At 39.0% G+C, this 19,735-nt stretch overlaps 1 long non-coding RNA gene across 1 annotated transcript in view; it reads left to right on the forward strand.

Moving 5' to 3' along the window:
• The first annotated feature begins 4,446 nt into the window (after positions 1 to 4,446).
• LOC142842106 (uncharacterized) overlaps positions 4,447 to 19,735 on the forward strand; it is a 41,339-nt gene continuing 26,050 nt past the window's right edge. Inside the window, exon 1 of the long non-coding RNA XR_012909174.1 lies at positions 4,447 to 4,536. This is a non-coding gene — a long non-coding RNA (uncharacterized LOC142842106). The remainder of the gene's footprint in view (positions 4,537 to 19,735) is intronic.

Raw genomic sequence — 19,735 nt, forward strand, 5'->3', positions numbered from 1 at the left:
AACAGAGCTCTGTCTCTGATCTCAGGAATACGCTTGGGTGGGAGAGCTGGCAAAGATGTGGGGACAGGGCCTTTGGAAAAGGGTTGTTTCAGATTCTCAGAACCCAAACCTTTACACAGAAGGGTGAAAGCTGTGGTTATCAGTTCCAACACCACTGTGGACTTTGTTTATAATGTTCTTGGTTTACCCAATGTTCTTCTCGTGCAACTTTTTCTGATTAGCCTCTTTCTGAATTTGTATACTTCCTTTTAAAACCAAACCCATTGATTTACATTAGCAAAAGACTTGCTGTTGAACTTGACTTAGATCTCCAACCAATCTGGGATTTGTTTCTGTAGATTAGCCGCCAGTGCTGGGAATGCTGTGCTGTGTCCCTTCTGCTTACCTGCTTCTGTCACTCAGACCTTACTAGCCAATGAGAGCCTCCACCAGTCAAATGGGAGGGTTCTTCTGGGAGCCAGACTTCCGGTTTAGCAGTTCCTGAAGAAATCACAGTCTCTCTCATGCACTGCGCCTTGTGATTCCTTGTGGGGTTAAAGCTTGTCAGCTAGGCAGCTGCACCATGGTGAGTGAATGGTTGCTCTCCCGAATGGGAGGAGAGGCAAGCCAAGGAGAGCAAGGGGCCAATGTCCCCAGGTGGGGAGGAGTTGCTGGCCTTGGTGCACGTGGTTGCTCTTCCCACGTGTGGAGGAGTGGCTGGGCTTGGTGGGTTTGGTGCTGCTGTCCCCAAACTAGGTGGAGCGGACTGCTGAGGCTCGTGGCTGATGTGATGCATCTTCGCCTGGCTGGGCGGGAGCCAGTGGACAAACACAGAGTTTAGTGTGTTCCTGCCTCATCCTAAGTAGCCCTAAGTGATCCTTGCAACTCCCTGTGGCAGACTCTGAATAACTTCACTGCCTGGGTGGGTTGTGTCTGCACAGAGCAGAGCTTTGGGAGCTGCAAATGGTGGTGCCTGTAGTGCTTATGTTGTCGCATGTGGAGAGATATCACCAAATTTTCCAAACTCAGAGCCTACTGGTCTCTCCAGTATCTACAGAAGTTCTGCACTTTTAACATTTATGTTTAGGATCCATCTGTAGTTAATTTTGTGGAGCTCATAAATGGTTTCTCCTGTGTAGAGGCACTCCGCTGCTAAACTGTGAAGTAGGAGAGCATAATTGAGTATAGAATTAATAGTTTAAGGATTTGCCAGTTCTTAGGAGACATTAAGTCACACAAAGTAGAATTTAAGTGAGGGAGTACTGCATCCCAAATTCCCCAAAGATAAGTAGTATGCTGGCCATGCCTGTTAGAGATTAGTATCATGAGATGCAAATGTTTGTTCACCAGGATTAATAAGCGAGTAAGGTACATTTCTATAATAAATGAGACAACCATGATTTACAACCAGCCAAAAGACCCACTTCCCCATCAAAGACCTCTAACATGCTGCCCAAGGGGCCATTACAGGGTCACAACCTGTGTGCCATGAAAGTATAATAATTCTAGGACAGCTGCATTTTTCAGTTTTTAAAAAAGCAGTTTATAGTCAATGTCCCCTATACTGTTTGAGGTGGACTTGAATCCTGTCTGTAGCCCCACAGAGCGTTACCCTTGCTATCCTCTTGGTTAACCGCCATAAATTTTTGGATTAAAAGTATGCTGCACCACAGAGTTCTAAAATTACCACTTTGAGTCTTATCGTGGTGGTGTCCATTGCAATAACAATAAAAGGATTTGTGTGTGGAGCATGGCTTCTCCCTTCAGACCCGAAGTGTAGGAACAGTATACTGTGTACACTGGAAGGGGGAAAAACTGGACAATAACTAGATCACAGAATGAAGTTTAAGGGAGTGAGCTTCAGGGGTATCCATTACAAAGAAGGACCTGATTGACACAGTGTGTGACTTTTGGTGTGATTTCCCATCATACATTAATTTCTTGCATGTGAATGAAGACAGACACCAGTGGGTGTGCAGTTTAAGGAGGATAGCTTGAACAACTACATATTTAGTTTCCAATTAGTGAACTCTCCCATGCAGGTATATTTAATCCTGGTTGACACCGTGAATTCAGCTCAGATGTTTGAGACACAGGCCATTGGCTGTAACTCCATGTGTCAGCTTACAGCACTCAGAAGCTAACATTTTACATGGGACAAAGTCATGCTTTCTCTTACTAATGGCATTCTCCCTACCAGGGAAGTGCCTACTCTGTTTCAAAGTCATTATAACTTATCGAAAATCCAAAAAACAAAAAAAAAAAAGAAAAACAAAGTCAGTATAACTAAGTGTTCAATTATTTTTTATTATTTTAAGAAATCAATTAATGGTTGTCATATTTTAGATTTCATTTTCTTCAAAGGCATAACTGCTATAATCTTGTATTTTCTAATGTTTCCCAGGTTTTGAATTTCATTTTTAAGAGCTGTTTATTTATTCATCTTTTTATTTATTTCAGATTAGAGCAGTGATTCTCAACCTGGTGGGTTATGACTCATTTTGGTGGATCAAATGAACCTATCACAGGACAGGCCTAAGACCATCAAAAAGTACAGATATTTATATTATGATTCATAACAGCAAAAATATAGTTATGAAGTAGTAGTGAAAATTGTTTTATAGGTGGGGAGAATACTACATCATGAGTAACTGTATTAAAGAGTCATAGCACTAGGAAGATTGCAAAAAACTGGTTTAGATCAGTGTCTCCTGTAGCTCGGGCTTGCATCATACTATGTAACTGAGAATTGCTATGAACTCCTAATCCTGCCTCTGCTACCTAGTGCTGCAAAAACAGTCCAGCAACTCCTACCATGCTGGACATTGACTGGTCTGTGTGAAGGAGAAATAGATCAGTGAATGAGTATACTCCAACTTCTTTAGATTTTATTGTGAATTTACAAGTGAAGTAGGACCTGTGTAATAACTGAGTTCATGGACCAATTCTAAAGCCAGTATCGTCACATCAGAAAAAGGGATGGGAAAGAAGGAAGGTAAAAGCTTTCCTACTGTGACAGTAGTTGACATTAGCAGTGAGTAGTGAGGTAATCAATTTTAAATGTTCCATAAATGTGCTGACTGGCCATTTCATGGGTCCACAGACCATGCATACAAGAATCTATATAAAGAAATTAACTTATCATTAAAGCAAATTACTGTAGTTACAGCAGTTCAAGTAAAATAGAAGAGCTGGATAAAATGGTGTGGCCCTGCCTACCATGATTTATTTTCTAGGTTTAAGATGTATACTGTGAGAGAAATGATGTGAGTAGCACTTCGTGTGCTCTGATACAAATCCCTGGTCTCTGGGGCACATGACCATAAAATCTGTTTCAACTTTTTAACAGAATTTTTCAGGATTATAAATACATTATTTCCACTATCTCTTTCCTGCCTCTAAGCCCTCCCATAGACCCTTTGTTGTGTTCTAATTCTCATGGCTTCTTTTTGTTTAATAACAATTACTGTTTGTGACCTGTGTTTGTTTGCAAGACCTCCCAGCTATGAAGTAAGGGGTTGGCTACTCTGGACCTTGAGTGTGTAATGGAAAGTGTACATATAGGACCATGTGCCTTGGAGGAGGAACAGGAAGTGCTCTGGGAAAATGGAAGATTTTACTAAACTACAAAATTTCCAGATTAGTATCTTGTCTGACCATAGTGTGGAAGGACAAACCTGGAGGATTTTTGCTTTCTAAGACATTTGATTTCTGCTCTCCCAGTAGGGTAACTGCCAATGTCTGGAAGCCCAGCTGGGTGGTCCTAGCTAATGAGGGACTCTGGTTGGCAATTAGGAGCACCAGCAGGAGATAGTTTACAGGTTCTTTCCAGTATTGTATCCACATTCTCTTGCCTGTTCCCAAGACTTACCACAATCCCTCAGTGTCTTCTAATTCATGGCCCACTTGTCTTTAATAGCAGTTGTAAATGTGACCTGTGTTTGGCTGCAAGATTTCCCAGGTATGAGGCAATGGGTTGGCTGCAGTGCACATTGAGTGTGTAATAGGATGTGCACACAAAAGACCCTGTGCTTTGGATGAGGAACAGGATATGCTCTTTGAAAGTGGAGGATTATCTACTAAATTACTCACTTTCTATCTAGGGCCCTGACCACTGGGCTGGAAGGACAGAACAGGAAGTACTGTGCTATCTGAGTCATTTGATCTTTGATCACCCAGTAGGGGAGCTGACAATATTCTGAGGCCAAGATGAATGGCCCTAGCCAAGGAGAGATTCTTGAAAGTCTTAGCAATCAGGTATAATAGTGGCAGGTTTCTTGCAGGTTCTTTTCAGGATTCTTTTCTACTTTTATTGAAGTGAGTTTTTTTAACTATACTATTTTGTTTTTTAAAGATTTATTTATTTTTATTTTGCATACAAAAATCTGCCTCCATGTATGCCCACATGTCAGAAGAGGGCACCAGATCTCATTACAGATGGTTGTGAGCCACCATGTGGTTGCTGGGAATTGAACTCAGGACCTCTGGAAAAGCAGTCAGTGCTCTTAACCACTGAGCCATCTCTCCAGCCCTAGGAATACCACAAGCTATGCCATGGTGAGTATAGGGTGTTCAGAGAAGGTCTGTTGAACTGTCATTTCTGCTGGGATTTGGATGGACCATGAGCCAGGCTGTGGTTCTGTTGCCCTATGTAATGACCTGGGCAGTGGTCGTTGTCCTCTGTGCCTCCCTGTATATGGATTTCCTGGGAAGAGGGACACTCTGCAGCCCCGGCAAGGTAGAATATTATACTTGTAATATCACTGTCCAGTGTACACACAGAGTCATGCTTTTGGTGTGCAGTGGGAAGACAGATTTGAAAACTTATAGTTTTATTTCTAGAAGTTCTGAATATTACATTCTACTTTCAAGTTTGTCTTATAAATGTTTCAAATAATTTAAAAGCTGGCAGAACTATGGTGATGTTGACTGTCTTTTAGCAATACATGATTAAAATGTTTCTAATTTGTCTGATACTACTAGCCACAATGATGTCATTCAGTGATATTTAGTTCCAGGTGACAAAAAGAGTTTCTGAGCTGCAGAGGTTTCTTAGGTGTGTATGGTGTTGGGCAGGTAGATAGGGCAGAATCTATATCTTGTGCCATAATCCATGTGACAGGAAGCAGAAATTATACTATATTGCTTTGGTATTGGGCATCAGTGAGACTGGGTTTACCTGAAAACATAACAAGACCGAAGGAGAGGTCTCTAGAGCATGGAGCCTCGCTGTTTGGAACAAATACCAGTAGCTGTAGGGTCAGAAAGAAGAGTTTATGGGTCATTTTGAGGTAGTTTTGTGAAAATTGTGAAGTCTTTATTTATTTAATTTCTCTACACATAGAATCATAGGTAGGCGAGTAACATTTTTTAAGATCACATGTCTTCTAAGTTTTCTTTGGTCTTTTTATTAATAGTTAATGATATTTTTCTGCCTATTCTCTCTTCTTTTTCTCTCCATCTCCTTTATTCTTTCTCAAATATTGTACACATTCTTGATTGTTGTTGCTTTTTCCCCCCAAGACAGGGTTTCTCTGTAGCTTTGGAGCCTGTCCTGGAACTTGCTCTGTAGACCATCTGACTTTGAACTCACAAAGATCCATGTGTCTCTGCCTCCTGTGTGCTGAGATTAAAGTGTGCATCACCACAACCCAGCAAGAATTCATATTATGTCAATTTGTGTACTATTTTTTCATAATCCCACTGATTACTCTGGGTGTTTCCACTATGAATATAACTTTGTAATCAGTTTTCCTGTTATAAATTGTTTTGCATTGTCATTTTAATGTATTTATCATGCAAATTTACCACACACATCATCTTAATTTTGATGCATCATGTTTCCAAGGGTCATTTATTTACTTCTTTATTTATTTTGGTTTTGTTGCTATTATTGTTAATCTGAGAGACTTTTGGTTTATTTGATAAAAGCCATTATGGGGATGTTGGCAGATGGCTCATCACATACTCATTTTGGAGAAGACCTATGTTCAGATACCTAACTCAAGTTGTTAGGCTCATAACTCTTCCATTTCAGATCCAAAGCATCTGAACCCTTCTTTTTTGTATGTCACCTGCATACATATGGAAGATATTCTAACTCATGTAAAATATATGCAAAAAATAACAATAAACTTGTTTTCAAAAGTACTTTTGACTTATAAAGCAATTAAAGTAAAACAAGTTGCTTTAGGTGTACAGATTCTTTAAAAAATCTGTTATCTTGCATTTTGTTTAAAAATGTTTTCATTTCCTCACTCTGATTGCAGACTTACAGGCAATTATCAATCATGGGATACAAATGGTGTCTAAGTGACCCTAGGAGACATCCTATTCCTTACTATAAGATAATGAGATCCTTTTAGTAGTCAAAACTATTTTCTACGAAGTTAAGACATGAGAAGGTTTCAAGGGAATCTCTCCAATTTTGGTGGAACATCCCTCCTCACCCAAGCCATTTTTTGTTATTGTTAAAGGAGAGAGAACTGAAGTCTATAGGATGAGTGCTGGTCAGTGATTTCTTAGAGTTTGATTTTGGTTAAAATCTTGTAGTTTTTATTTAAAGGAGCACAATATGTCTTTGTGTCTTTGTCATCTATGTTATTGATTTTATTAATTGTTATTTAAGAATATTCTTCATTTCTGGAAAATAATGGTCTCACTAACTTTGTATTCAAAAAATTTCTCATGTTATTAGTTCCTTGAGTTTTTATTGGTTTGGGAAGTTTCTGTGGAGAGACAGTACTAGTTTTTTCTTCTTTATCTTATATGTTTGCCATTTTCCATTTTCTGGCATATCTATCTTCATGTTTGTGTTTTTGCTGGTCAAGTGACTGATGCTATTAGTACATTGCCTTTAGATCTTTAAAATATTTTTGTATAATATTGTCTTTTTCTCTTAATTAGCCTCAGCTATCAGCATGACATAGCTTAGAGTGATCTGAGAAAACACCAATTAGGGTATTCCTAGATCAGAATGTCTGATTAAATTGTCTGAGAGAGATTGTGTTGGTTTTGATTGATATGGGAAGGTTTTTCCACTGTGTTGGCAATATCCCTGAGCAAGCAGCTCTGGGATAGATAGAAGAGCTAGCTAAGCACAAGACACTGACAAAACAAGAGAGAAAGCCAGAAAATAATGGTTCCACATGTTTTGCCGTTAGCTATTATTTTTAGCTTGAGTATCCGCTTTAAGCTCCCATAATTAAGAATTGTGAAATAGGGTTAACAACCAAATAAACTTACTCATTACCTGAGTTGCTTTTGATTAGATAATGTAATAGCAGCAACAGAGAAGAAAGTTGGAACAAAAATGGGACTCAAGTGCTGCAAAAGACTTTGGAATGTTGACTGTTATAAGAATGCTACAGATATCATAAAACTGAACAAAAAGCCTAATCAGCTGTTCTTTTGGGACCTAGAAGATGGAAATGTTGAGAGTAATGGCAGAGAGTGGAGGTCAAAGTCATAAAATTTTTGTGGGTTGTAAGCTCTGCAGGGAACCATGGAGTTGGCCTGACCTAACTTCCTTGAGAGACCTGTGTCATAGGTTTTTCAGTTCCAGTTGAATTCCCTCAGATAGTGAAACGTTCAGGCTGATTTGTGTTTCTTTGTATGATCCCTTAGTAGTCAAGGAATCATGAAAGTTTAACATGACAATTCAATTTAAACATTAATCTTGTGTACACTGTATAGCTTGCAAATTTTATTATATCCTGGTGTATACAGATGCCTAGGCTTGCAATAATTATAAAAAATTATTTTAATTACAAGACTGCTTAGCCAATAGCTTAGGCTTTTTATTAAGTAACTCTTACATCTAAAATTAACCTATTTCTATTAATCTTTGTGTCATCACATGACTGTGGCCTACCAGTAAGGTTCCATCCAGCATCTTTCTCCTTCGGCAGCTACATGGCATCTCCCTGACTCTGTCTTCTTTTCTCCTTTATCTCTGCTTGGAATTTCCACTTGTTCTATTCTGTGAAGCCATAAGCCCAAAGTAGCTTCTTTATTAACCAATGGTAATAAAACATCTTCATAGCATACAGGAGGAATCGCACATCACCTCCTATTTTCTGTCTAAATAAAAAGGAAGGTTTCGATTTTGACATAACAAGATTACATATAATGAAACCATTATCCAGCAAGAATTAGAGTTACAATATTTAGTCCCTTTACACTTGGCAAGTTAAGAAAAATACTATATCATCTATTCCATCTTTTTGAGTCTAAGGTTTTATGTCTAATCTATTTTTTATAATTATAAAACTGTCTCTTTCTTCAACTCCATCAAAGAATCCAGAAGGATATACTACTACCTAAGTAAACAGGAAGTACGTTGTAAGCAACTTCTAAAACTCTAGAATTGACAAAGACATCTTGCTGCCTGGACAGTCACCCAAAGTTCTTCTGTAACAGTGGGACATCCATCTCCAGCCTATAGGCCCATAGTGTCTGGCAGACTTTTCCATGAAGCAGGAAATTTCAAAGACAGTTCTGCCTATATTGGCAGTTTGTTAGTCACCTTTTTTTTGTGGATCCTGCAGAATGTCTGGCAGACTCTTGCATGGAGCAGGAACTTTGAATGACTTTCTCACCTTCTTTAGGCAACTTTAGCAGTCATTTTTCTGTGGGTCCTGAGTGTCCAGTTTATAAAACATACCATGAAGCAATTCCAGCAGAAGTTTCTTGCCCAAATGGCTAGTCACATTGAAGGCAAATTCCATAATGAGATTCTTTAATGCCCATCAACCTCTCTGAAATAATATGTGCTGCCAGAGGCAGATGTGGCTCACTGTCATGAAAAGTCCTAAGTTTTTAAAACATTTTAAATGCCATATTATGTATGTCTTTGAAAGATTTAAAGAATACTTATCCCATCTGAAATATATCTCTGTACTTCTAGAAAGCCTAACATGACTAAAAGTTTAACTGTTATAAAAGACAATCTATTAATTTGTATTTCTTTTTATTTATTTTATTGAAAAAAATTCTGCCTTCTCCCCACCTCCCATTTCCCTCCCCCTCCTCCCCCTTCTTCCCCTCCTCTCTCCCTACCCCCACGCACCTCCCCCTCTCCAGTCCAAAGAGCAGTCAGGGTTCCCTGCCCTGTGGGAAGTCCAAGGTCCCCCCCCCTCCATCCAGGTCTAGGAAGGTGAGCATTCACACAGGCTAGGCTCCCACAAAGCCAGTTCATGCAGTAGGATCAAAACCCAGTGCCATTTTCCTTGGCTTCTCATCAGCTCTCATTGTCCGCCATGTTCAGAGAGTCCGGTTTTATTCCATGCTTATTCAGTCCCAGTCCAGCTGGCGTTGGTGAGCTCCCAACAGATCAGCCCCACTGACACAGTGTGTGGGTGCACCCCTTGCAGTCCTGACTCCTTGCTCATGTTCTTCCTCCTTCTCCTCCTCATTTTGACCTTGGGACCTCAGTCCAGTGCTCCAATGTGAGTCTCTGTCTCTATCTCCAACCATCACCAGATGAAGGTTCTATGGTTATATGCAAGATATTCATCAGTATGGCTATAGGATAGGGCCATTTCAGGTTCCCTCTCCTCAGTTGCCCAAGGAACTAACTGGTATGACCACTGTATCCCTAATCTCTCCAAGACCTTTATCATAAACGGATGTTGAATTTTGTCAAATGCTTTTTCACCATCTAATGAAATGATCATATGGCTTTTTCTTTCAGTTTATTTATATGCCGGATTACAGTGATAGATTTTCATATGTCAAACCAGTTCTGCATACCTGGGATGAAGCCTATTTGATCATAATGGATAATTTTTCTAATGTGTTCTTGGATTCGGCTTGCCAGCATTTTATTGAGAAGTTTTGCATCGATGTTCATGAGTGAGATTAGCCTGTAATTCTCTTTCTTGGTTGAGTCTTTGTGTCATTTTGGTATCAGGGTAACTGTAGCTTCATAAAAGGAATTTGGCAATGACTCTTCTGTTTCTACGTTGTGAAATACATTAAGGAGTATAGGTATTAGGTCTTCTTGGAAGTTCTGGTAGAATTCTGCATTGAAACCCTCTGAACCTGGGCTTTTTTTGGTAGGGAGGTTTTTGATAACAGCTTCTAATTCTGCACAACTCTCGGTCTATTTACATTGTTCACCTGGTCCTGGTTCAACTTTGGTATATGGTACTTATCTAAAAAAATGTCCATTTCTTTTACATTTTCCAATTTTGTGGCATACAGGCTTTTGTAGTAAGATCTAATGATTCTCTGAATTTCCTCTGTGTCTGTGTTTATGTCCCTCTTTTCATTCTGATCTTAATTTGCATGTTCTCTCTCTGTCGTTTAACTAGTTTGGATAGGGATTTATCAATCTTGTTGATTTTTTCTCCAAGAACCAGCTTTTTGTTTCATTGATTCTTTGGATTTTTTCTGTGTTTCTATTTTGTTGATTTCAGCCCTCAGTTTGATTATTTCCAGTCTTCTACTCCTCCTGGGTAAGTCTGTTTCATTTTTTCTAGAGCTTTCAGGTGGGCTGTTAAGTCTCCAATGTTTGCTTTCTCCATTTTCTTTTTTTTTTTCTTTTTTGAGACAGGGTTTCTCCGTAGCTTTTTGGTTCCTGTCCTGGAACTAGCTCTTGTAGACCAGGCTGGCCTCGAACTCACAAAGATCCGCCTGCCTCTGCCTCCCGAGTGCTGGGATTAAAGGCATGCGCCACCACCGCCCGGCTCTCCATTTTCTTTAAGTGGGTATTTAGTGCTATGAACTTTCCTCTTAGCACTGCTTTCATAGTGTCCCATAGGTCTGAGTATGTTGAAAGCCTCTAGAAGACACATTTATTAAAACACTATGCTTGCCTGGCCTCCCTTGCCTACTCGGGCATCATCTGGCCTTTCTGTTGTGTGTATGCATCACTGCCTGTGGGCTGCATAGGTAGAGGCAGATTTGGGGTTTCCTGGAATAAGCCTTAAATCAGTAGAGGCTTAGACTGATCATCTTCTCTAAGTCCATGATGAGGAAAGGGCTTCTCAGAGTGTTGCCACCTCACCTCCTGTTCCCCAGCAGCTGCCACCGGAGCCTGAACCCCTCCCTCCTCTTCATCCCCTTATGATGGCAGTGCTTTCTCTAAGCTTTCCAAGCTGTGACTGTCCAACTGGAACATGAGTAATAAAATCTTGGAGAAATTGGGGATATTATATTATATTATATTATATTATATTATATTATATTATATTATATTATATTATATTCCTTTCTAGGACTGGTTTCTATAGCAGCTAGTATGGCTACTGGGATTAAAGGTGTGTGTTACCACTGCCTGGCCAGTAAGACTGACCAATGGGGCTGTTTTACTCTTTGAACTTCAGGCAAGCTTTATATATTACAACATAAATGAAATGCCACTACATCCAATACAGGATGAGCCTGTCTTCCCAAAACTACTTCAACTGCCTGCAGCTGTTCCTGGGCTAGGCTTTTATGTCAATGAGCTGTGTGTCTGGGAAGAACTTTTGTCACAGGAACATAGTCTAGGCTTGTATCCATGGTCTCTTAGTGTCTGCAGTACATCTATCTAGGACCTTCTGGCTTTCATGGTTTCCATAGAGAAGTCAGGTGTAAGTCTAATAGGTTTACCTTTTTAAGTAATTTGACCTTTTTCCTTTGCAGCTCTTAATATTCTTTCTTTATTCTGTATGTTTTGAGTTTTAATTCTTATATGGAGATTTTTTTTATCCAGTCTATTTCTCTATGGTTCTTGAACCTTCATAGGAATAACTTTCTTTAGGTTGGGAAAGTTTTCTTCTATAATTTTATTAAATATATTTTCTGGACCGTTAATCTGTACTTCTCCTTCTTCTACCCCTATTATTCTTTGATTTGGTCATTTTATTGTGACCCAGATTTCCTGAATGTTTTGTGATGAGAATTTGTTGTATTTGCTGTTTTCCTTGATCAGTGCATTTATTTTCTCTGTGGTATCATCAGTGTCTGAGATTCTTTCTTCTATCTCTTGTATTCTGTTGGTAATACTTGTCTCAGTAGTTCCTGTTCGTTTACCCAGATTTTCCATCTCCTGCCTTCCTTGGTTTGGTTTTCTTCATTACCTCCATTTCATTCTTCAAGTCTTGAACCGTTTCCCTTACCTGTTTGATTGCTTTTTCTTGTTTCTCTTGTTTTTCTTGGGTATCTTGGAGAGATTTATTCATTTCCTCTACCTTTTTGTTTGTCATCTCTATTTCTTTAGGGCAGTTTTTCACCTCCTGTTTAAGGTCCTCTATTATTTTCATATAGTTCCATTTAAAGTCGATTTCTTCTATTTCTTCTGGAGTAGGGTGTTCAGTTCTTCTTGTTTTGCGATCCCTGGATTCTGGTGATGTCATGTTGCCTTTCAGGTTGTTGGAGGAATTCTTGCATTGGTGCCTGCCCATCACTTCCTTCAAATGGAGCCAGGAGAGGCCTGGTGTCTTGGTTCAGTCTTTGCTGTGACTGAATCTCTGGGTGGATCTCCTCAGTGTAGAAGCAGGAACTGTTCCTGTCTGTATGGAAGTCCTCAGCACCATCCAGATGGAACTCCTCAGCACTGAAACAGGGAAGCCTGGTAGCCTAAAGACCCACGGACAGAAGGGCTAACGTGGGAAGCAGGGGGGGGTCGAATAGAACACAGGAGACCCTGCAGCACAAGGTGAAAGTGCCCTCGCTCCCTTGCAGGGGACCTTCAGGCCTGCCTGATAGGCAGGCACTCACCCCTCTGGTTGGGTAGCCTTGGTGCAGGAGCAGGAAACTATTCCTGAGCCAAGGATCTTGCAGACAACAGGGCAGGCTTGGGGGGCGGGTCTAATTTGTATTGCATCTTTAAATGAGCTGCACAAATATAATACCTTAAACAAGAACATATATATATATAAACAAAATTGACCTTAAATTTTTATCAATAGGTCAAAATCTATGCAAATGCAAAGTATTATCTCTATTTCATGGCTCCTTTAAATGTAAACAAATGTTTATAAACAATATTTGGGAATTTGGTAGTAGTTCTCTCCATACTCCTTCCTACTTTTTGTTTGTAGGGATCTCTGCATGGGCTTGCATCAGCCCCTGGAAGAAGCCTCTTTAATAACAATTAAGCTAAACAGCAATCTATGATAATAGCAGAAAATAGTTATGAATCATTTCATTGATATTTTTTCTTGGTCAACTGTATTTGGTTCTACCCTTGTTCTCTGAGCCATTCAAGTTCCAGCTCCTGGCCATGTAGGCAGTGTCAGTTATGGACTTCCTCTCACAGTATGAGCTTCAAGTTAGACCAGTCATCTATTGGCCACTAAGCAAGTTCTGAGTCACCAGTGCCCCAGCGTATCTTGCAGGTAGTACAAGTGTGGGTTGAATGTTTTGTGGTTGGCTTGGTGTCACAGTTCCACTGGTAGCCTTATGTGGTTACAGAAGATGGCTAGTTCAACCTCCTCTTGCATACTAGGAGTCCTCACTAGGGTTACCTTTATAGGTTCCAGAAAGTTTTCGCTACACTGTTTCCACATCCCCTGTTAAAAGTTCCCCTATTCCAGTTATCTCTCCCTGTCTTCTCCCCACCTGTCTTTTTTTCACTCACCTGATCCTTCCTGTTCCCATCCCCACCTGCCTCCAGTGCACCCATAAAATCTGTTTTATTTCTTCTTACCAACGAGATGCATTCATCTCCCGTAGAGCTGTTCTTGTTACTTAGCCTTTCTGTGTCTATGGAGTGTACTGTGATTAACTGTGATTACTGTGATTATACTTTAACTGGTAATATCCACCCATAAGTAAATACATGCCATGTTTATCTATGTGATTCTGTGTTTCCTCACCTAGGATATTAAAGAACTCAAGAAACTAGACAACAACAAACCAAATAATCCAATTATAATGGGGAACACCTCTAAACAGAATTCTCAGTAAAGGAATCTAAAGTGACTGAGAAACACCTGAAGACATGTTCAACATCCTTAGCCATTAGGGAAATGAATATCAAAACTACTTTGAGATTTCATCTTACAAGTCTTAGAACTGTTAAGATCCATAACACAAGTGACAGCTAATGCTGGCAAGGGGATTCATTGCTGTTGCAAGTGCAAACTTGTACAGCCAATGTGGAAATTAATATGCAGTCCTCAGGAAATTGGGAGTCAATCTACCTCAAGACCAATGTATACCACTCTTGAACATATACCCAAAAGATCCTACCACAAGGACATTTGCTCAACTGTGTTCATGGTGGCTTTGTTCATAAAAGCCATAAACTACTATATCTGGGAGAGATTGTGTTGATTGATGATTGATGTGTGATGGCTCCTCCACTGTGGGTTGCAATATCTCTAAGAAAGTGGGCTTGGGATACAAAAGGCACCAATCTGACTAGGCAAGAGAGAAAGCCAGGAAACAATCTTTGTCCATGTATTTTTGCCTTCAACTATTAGCTTGCTTTTCTATCCTAGGCTCCCAAAATGATGAAGCCAAAATACCCCCACTCATTGCCTGAGCTGCTTTTCATTAAAAGATTTAATCAGAGCAACATAAATGCAAGTTAGAACAAAAAATGGAAAACCAAAAGTAATATTGTTGCTAGGCAGAACCTGGGAATGATGTCCCTTGGAAGAGTATAGAAGATATCAAAACTTTAGGTGGCAAAAAAATAGAAAGTAGTACACAGAATTAATTAGCTTTTCTTGAAGGATCAGAAAGATGGAAATGTTAAGAGAAATGATAGAAAGTGGAGATTGAAATCATAGAATTTCAGTTGAAATTGATTAAGGTAGAGGTCATTTGTGTGATATTTTGGCTCCAAAATATGTCTTTTTCTGCCTGTGACCTGGAAATTTAGTAAAGCAGAATTTAAAAATATGAGCTAATTTCTTAAATGGAATATTGAATGTGGTGGATGGTTATTACTGATGATTCATTCAAGACCATAGTGGAAAAAAAACAAGTGGGGCAGAAATAAATGAAAATGAAAAGGCAGTTTCTTATGGCAGTCAATTACTGGAACAGGCTGGGATTTTCAAGGATTTTATCACCATTATAGAGAAGGACCTTGCTATGGAATGGAAGCCTAGCAAGGTGCTCTAAGGGTAAGACTCCATTCACATAAGCATTCAACTTATGGAAGGCGTAAGCAAAGTGATTCCCAACTGTAACCCTAAATGCATTTTTCTTCATTGGTGACCATGAGCCTATAGTGACCCAGGTCAGGATGTAATTGATTGAATAAAAACCTCCCATATAGGAAGATGTATTTGAACATGTCTCTTTTCTTGGCAACTTTCATTTGATTGCTTGTGAATCCAGTAGGAGGATGAGCCTTTCTGGATGAAATTCCTCATTGGACACGTGATATGAGTTTCTATAGCCTCAACCCATTCCCTGTTCTTTGTGCCTGCTATGTTGTGGTTGAAACTAATTGGTCAGCTTTCTTCTTTTGCTGTCATGACTTCCCTACCATTATAAACTCTATCACTAAATCACATTGGATTCAGTAGAATTACCTGCTATTTGATGCTAAGACAGTTTGGTAGCCTACAGTTTTCATTTTTGTTTGTTTATTTCTGAATACAAGATTTGTCTGTGTAGCCCTAGATGTCCTGAAAGTTGCTCTATATACCAGGCTGGCTTCAAACTCAGAGATCCCCTGAACCTGATTCCCAAGTACTGGGATTAAAAGTGGGCCTGGATTTTTTGTTTTTATATTGTTCTATGATGATTTTTGTTCCTATCAAGCATATGCTGTTGTACTGAGCTTCACCCATATCTTGAATTTTAAAATTTGACAGAGGGTATCATTATGTTTCCCAGGATGGCATGTATTTATGACATTGATACTGGTTGTGCTTTCTGAGCCATTGGATTGCAGGTGCATCACCTTCTTCTTCCTGCCTATTTTGTTTGGTTTGAATTTTTATTTTAATATGAGTATTTACTTGTACATGGATATGTACCATGTAAGTGCCTGATCCTTATATTGATTAAAAGATGGAACTAGAAACGCTGAACTTGGAATAATGAATAGTTGTGATCCCCCCATGTAATTCCTTGAGTCAGACCAGGAGTACTCTTTACTGTTGAAACATGTTTCCTGCTCAGTGTTGATTATTTGTGATCAACATAAATATTTGATGTTTTCATTTGTCCATTTATAAGAGTGTTATTGCTGGGTAGGTTGATCCCAAATTTCCTGAGACACCACACTGCTTTCCATAGTGGTTGCACAAGTTTGCATTCCCACCAGCAATGGATGAGTGTACCCTTTACTACACATCCTCACCAGCAAAGGCTATCGGTGTTTTTGATTTTAGCCATTCTGACAGGTGTAAGATGGTATCTCAAAATTGTTTTGATTTGCAGTTTTCTGATCACTAAGGAGGTTGAGCATGACCTTAATTGTCTTTTGGCCATTTGAACTTCTTCTGTTGAGAATTCTCTGTTCAGTTCAGTACCCTATTTTTTAATTGGGTTAAGTAGCATTTTAACATCTAGTTTCTTGAGTTCTTTATATATTTTGGAGATCAGACCTTTGTCTGTTGCGGGGTTGGTGAAGATCTTCTCACAGTCAGTGGGTGGACAGTGTCCTTTGCTTTACAGAAGATTCTCAGTCTCAGGAGGTCCCATTTATTCAATGAGGTCCTTAATGTCTGTGCTGCTGGGGTTATACGTAGGAAGTGGTCTCCTGTGCCCATATGTTGTAGAGTACTTCCCACTTTCTCTTCTATCAGGTTCAGTGTGTTTGGACTGATATTGAGGTCTTTAATCCATTTGGACTTGAGTTTTGTGCATGGTGATAGATATGGATCTATTTTCATTCTTCTACAGGTTGACATCCAGTTATGCCAGCACCATTTGTTGAAGATGATTTCTTTCATCCATTGTATACTTTTAGCTCCTTTATTGAATATCAGGTGTTCATAGGTCCATCAGCATTTCTTGGTTTAGTAAGTTTCTGTGGAGAAACAGTTTTAGTTTTCTCCTCTTGATCTTAGAGGCTTACTTTTTCTCATTTCTTGACCTATCTGTGTTTTTCAGTTCTTCATGTTTGATATGGTTAATATATTGATTTTGTGTTAAAAAATCTTCTTCTCCTATATTATCATCTCTACCTTAATTAGCTTCAGCTGTCAACATGATGTAGATTAGAGTCATCTTGAGAGAACATCAGTTGAGGCTTTGCCCAGATCAAAATTGCTATTTTTTCCTAACTATGGGAAAATTGTGTTGATTGATGATTCATGTGGGAAGGCTCTTCTCTTCCACTCATGGTTTCAATACCCTAAGAAAGTGGGACTGAGAGGGATAAGTAGGCTAGCTGAACAAGAGAGAGTGACTAAGCAAGAGCGAAAACCAGTAAATATTTTTCCTTAGTGTCTCTTGCCTTCATTTTGTAACTTGAATTTCTATCCTAAGCTTCCACAGTTGTGGGTTGTGATCTGGAAATATCAGTCAAAGAAACCCGTTTATTACCTCACATGCTTTTATTTAGGGAATTTAATCACAGCAAGAAATGAATAAATTAGGTCAAAATGTGGTACACCAAAAGTGATTTTGTTGCTGGGTAGAATGTGGAAACGTTGTCTTTTGGAGGAATGTGGAGGATATTAGGACTTTAGGTGGCAAAAGGAATAGAAAACTGTACAGAGCTTAATTAACAATTCCTGTAGGACTAGGAATATGGGGGTGTTGAAAGTAATGCACACAGTGGAGCTCATTGGATTTCAGTGGGAAATAGATTTCATGAAAAATTTATCTATGGGTCATTTGTATAATATTTTCTTCCCAAATCATTCCAATTTTCTCCATTCCCTGAGAAGTTGAGTAAGGCCAACTTAAAAAGTAGTTGGGAGATTTCTTAGACAAAGCATTGATTCGGTTGGGTATTTATTCCTGATGATTTATTTAGGTCTACAGTGGAAAAAAATGAGTGATGTGGATAGAAACAAAAAGTCAGTTTTGTGGAGAAAAACAACACTAGGAAGATTCAAAGGGCAGTCCTGTCATGAAAAAGAGGACAAAATTTCAAGAAGTTTAGAACCATTAAAGAGAAGGCCCTTCTTATTGTTTGAAGCCTAGGAAGGTAACTTAGGGAAAGATTTCATCTATCCAAGTCTTCAATTTCTCAAAGGAATAGGCAACCTGATTCCTAATCTGAGAAAGCAACTTCATGCAGAAGCTGCTGGAACTCTGAACGAAGCATAGTAGCATCCACAACAACTTAGAAGCCAAATTGTGTGTGTTGTGGAGGGACCCATGTTGTATTGTTTCTGGAAAAAAGAAAGAAGCAAAATTTTAAAGTCATAAATTCTTCCTCTTTAGTTTCAGTTGAACATGGTTTTGTCCATCTGTGTTTGGCAGAGTCAGAAACCCACTGAAGAGACTGTGAAACTTTTTATTGCATGAAGCTGTGAAGATGAAGACAGAGTTGTATTTTTAGATGATAGGATGTTGTAATACCCAAGCTATGAGATATCTGCCATGGAGAACTACATATAGGAGGTAGATATATACATATATATAATAAATATATAAGGATATATATATATATATATATATATATAATTTTTCATGAATAGTGCTATCTAAGCTCTTTGAAAATGAATCCCTACCTGTCTGAGGCACAGCTAAAGGATTTGTTGTTTGCCCTACTGAGTTTTCGTGTTACCATGAACCAATCTTCCCTCACTGTGTCCACATTTCTCTCTCTCTCTTTTCAAAATTTATTCTTCTTGTAAACACAGGCTGCTTATTCATTTCCCAGGCACCCAGACCCGAAGAATCACAGAGAAACTATATTAATTACAGCACTGTTTGGCCTACTAGCTCAGGCTTCTTAGTAACTTGCTCTTTCATCTTAACCCACGTCTATTAATCTCTGTGTCACCACGAGGCTGTGGCCTACTGATAAGGTTCTGGGGCGTCTTTCTGCTTTGGCAGCTACATGGCCTCTCTTACATTCTGCCTACTCTCTATATATCTCTTCCAACCTGGCTATATTCTGCCTTGCCAAAGCAGCTTTATTCATTAACCAATAAAAGCAACACTTATACAGAAGGACATCACACATCACTTTTCTTATAATATATCCCAACTGCAGTTTTTCTGTTCTCCATTTCTCTCAGTCCTCTCCACAACTCCCTTCTCCACCAGATCCACTCAATCTTCATTTCCCTTCAGAATAGAGCAGACACACAAGAGATATCAATAAAGCCATATATAGCAAATTGAAATTAGACTAGGCACATATCAAAGACTGCATGGGTCAATCTAGTAGGAGAAAAAGGGTTCCAAGAGCAGGCAAAAGAGTCAGAGACATTCCCCACTCCCACTGTTAGGAGTTGCACAAAAATAGCATGCTACAAATGATAACACATATAGAGAGGAATTGGGGCAAACTCCTACAGGCTCCATGATTGCTATTTCAGCCTCTGTGAGCTCCTAAGAGCCCTGCTTAGTTGATTCTGTGGCCTGCGTTCTCCTGTATTATTTTAGTTAGAAAAGATTTTGACTATGAATTTTTTTGAAATTTTTTTCTGTGTTTTTGGGGTGAGATAGTTCTCCATTTCCTGTTATTATTAGGGTTGGTATTTTTCTAGTGTTTCAGATTTCCTGGATGTTATGTTTCAGGAAATTTTTGGTTTAACATTTTCTTTGATCAATATGTCCATTTCTTTGATCATGCCTTTAAAGTCTGAAATTCTCTGTTCAATATCTTATTTGATTATTTAGATTTTCATTTTCATAATTATTTCAGTTCATATTTTTTAATTGCTCCTAT

Source organism: Microtus pennsylvanicus (genome assembly GCF_037038515.1).
Source record: "Microtus pennsylvanicus isolate mMicPen1 chromosome 13 unlocalized genomic scaffold, mMicPen1.hap1 SUPER_13_unloc_1, whole genome shotgun sequence".
Lineage (NCBI taxonomy): Eukaryota > Metazoa > Chordata > Mammalia > Rodentia > Cricetidae > Microtus > Microtus pennsylvanicus.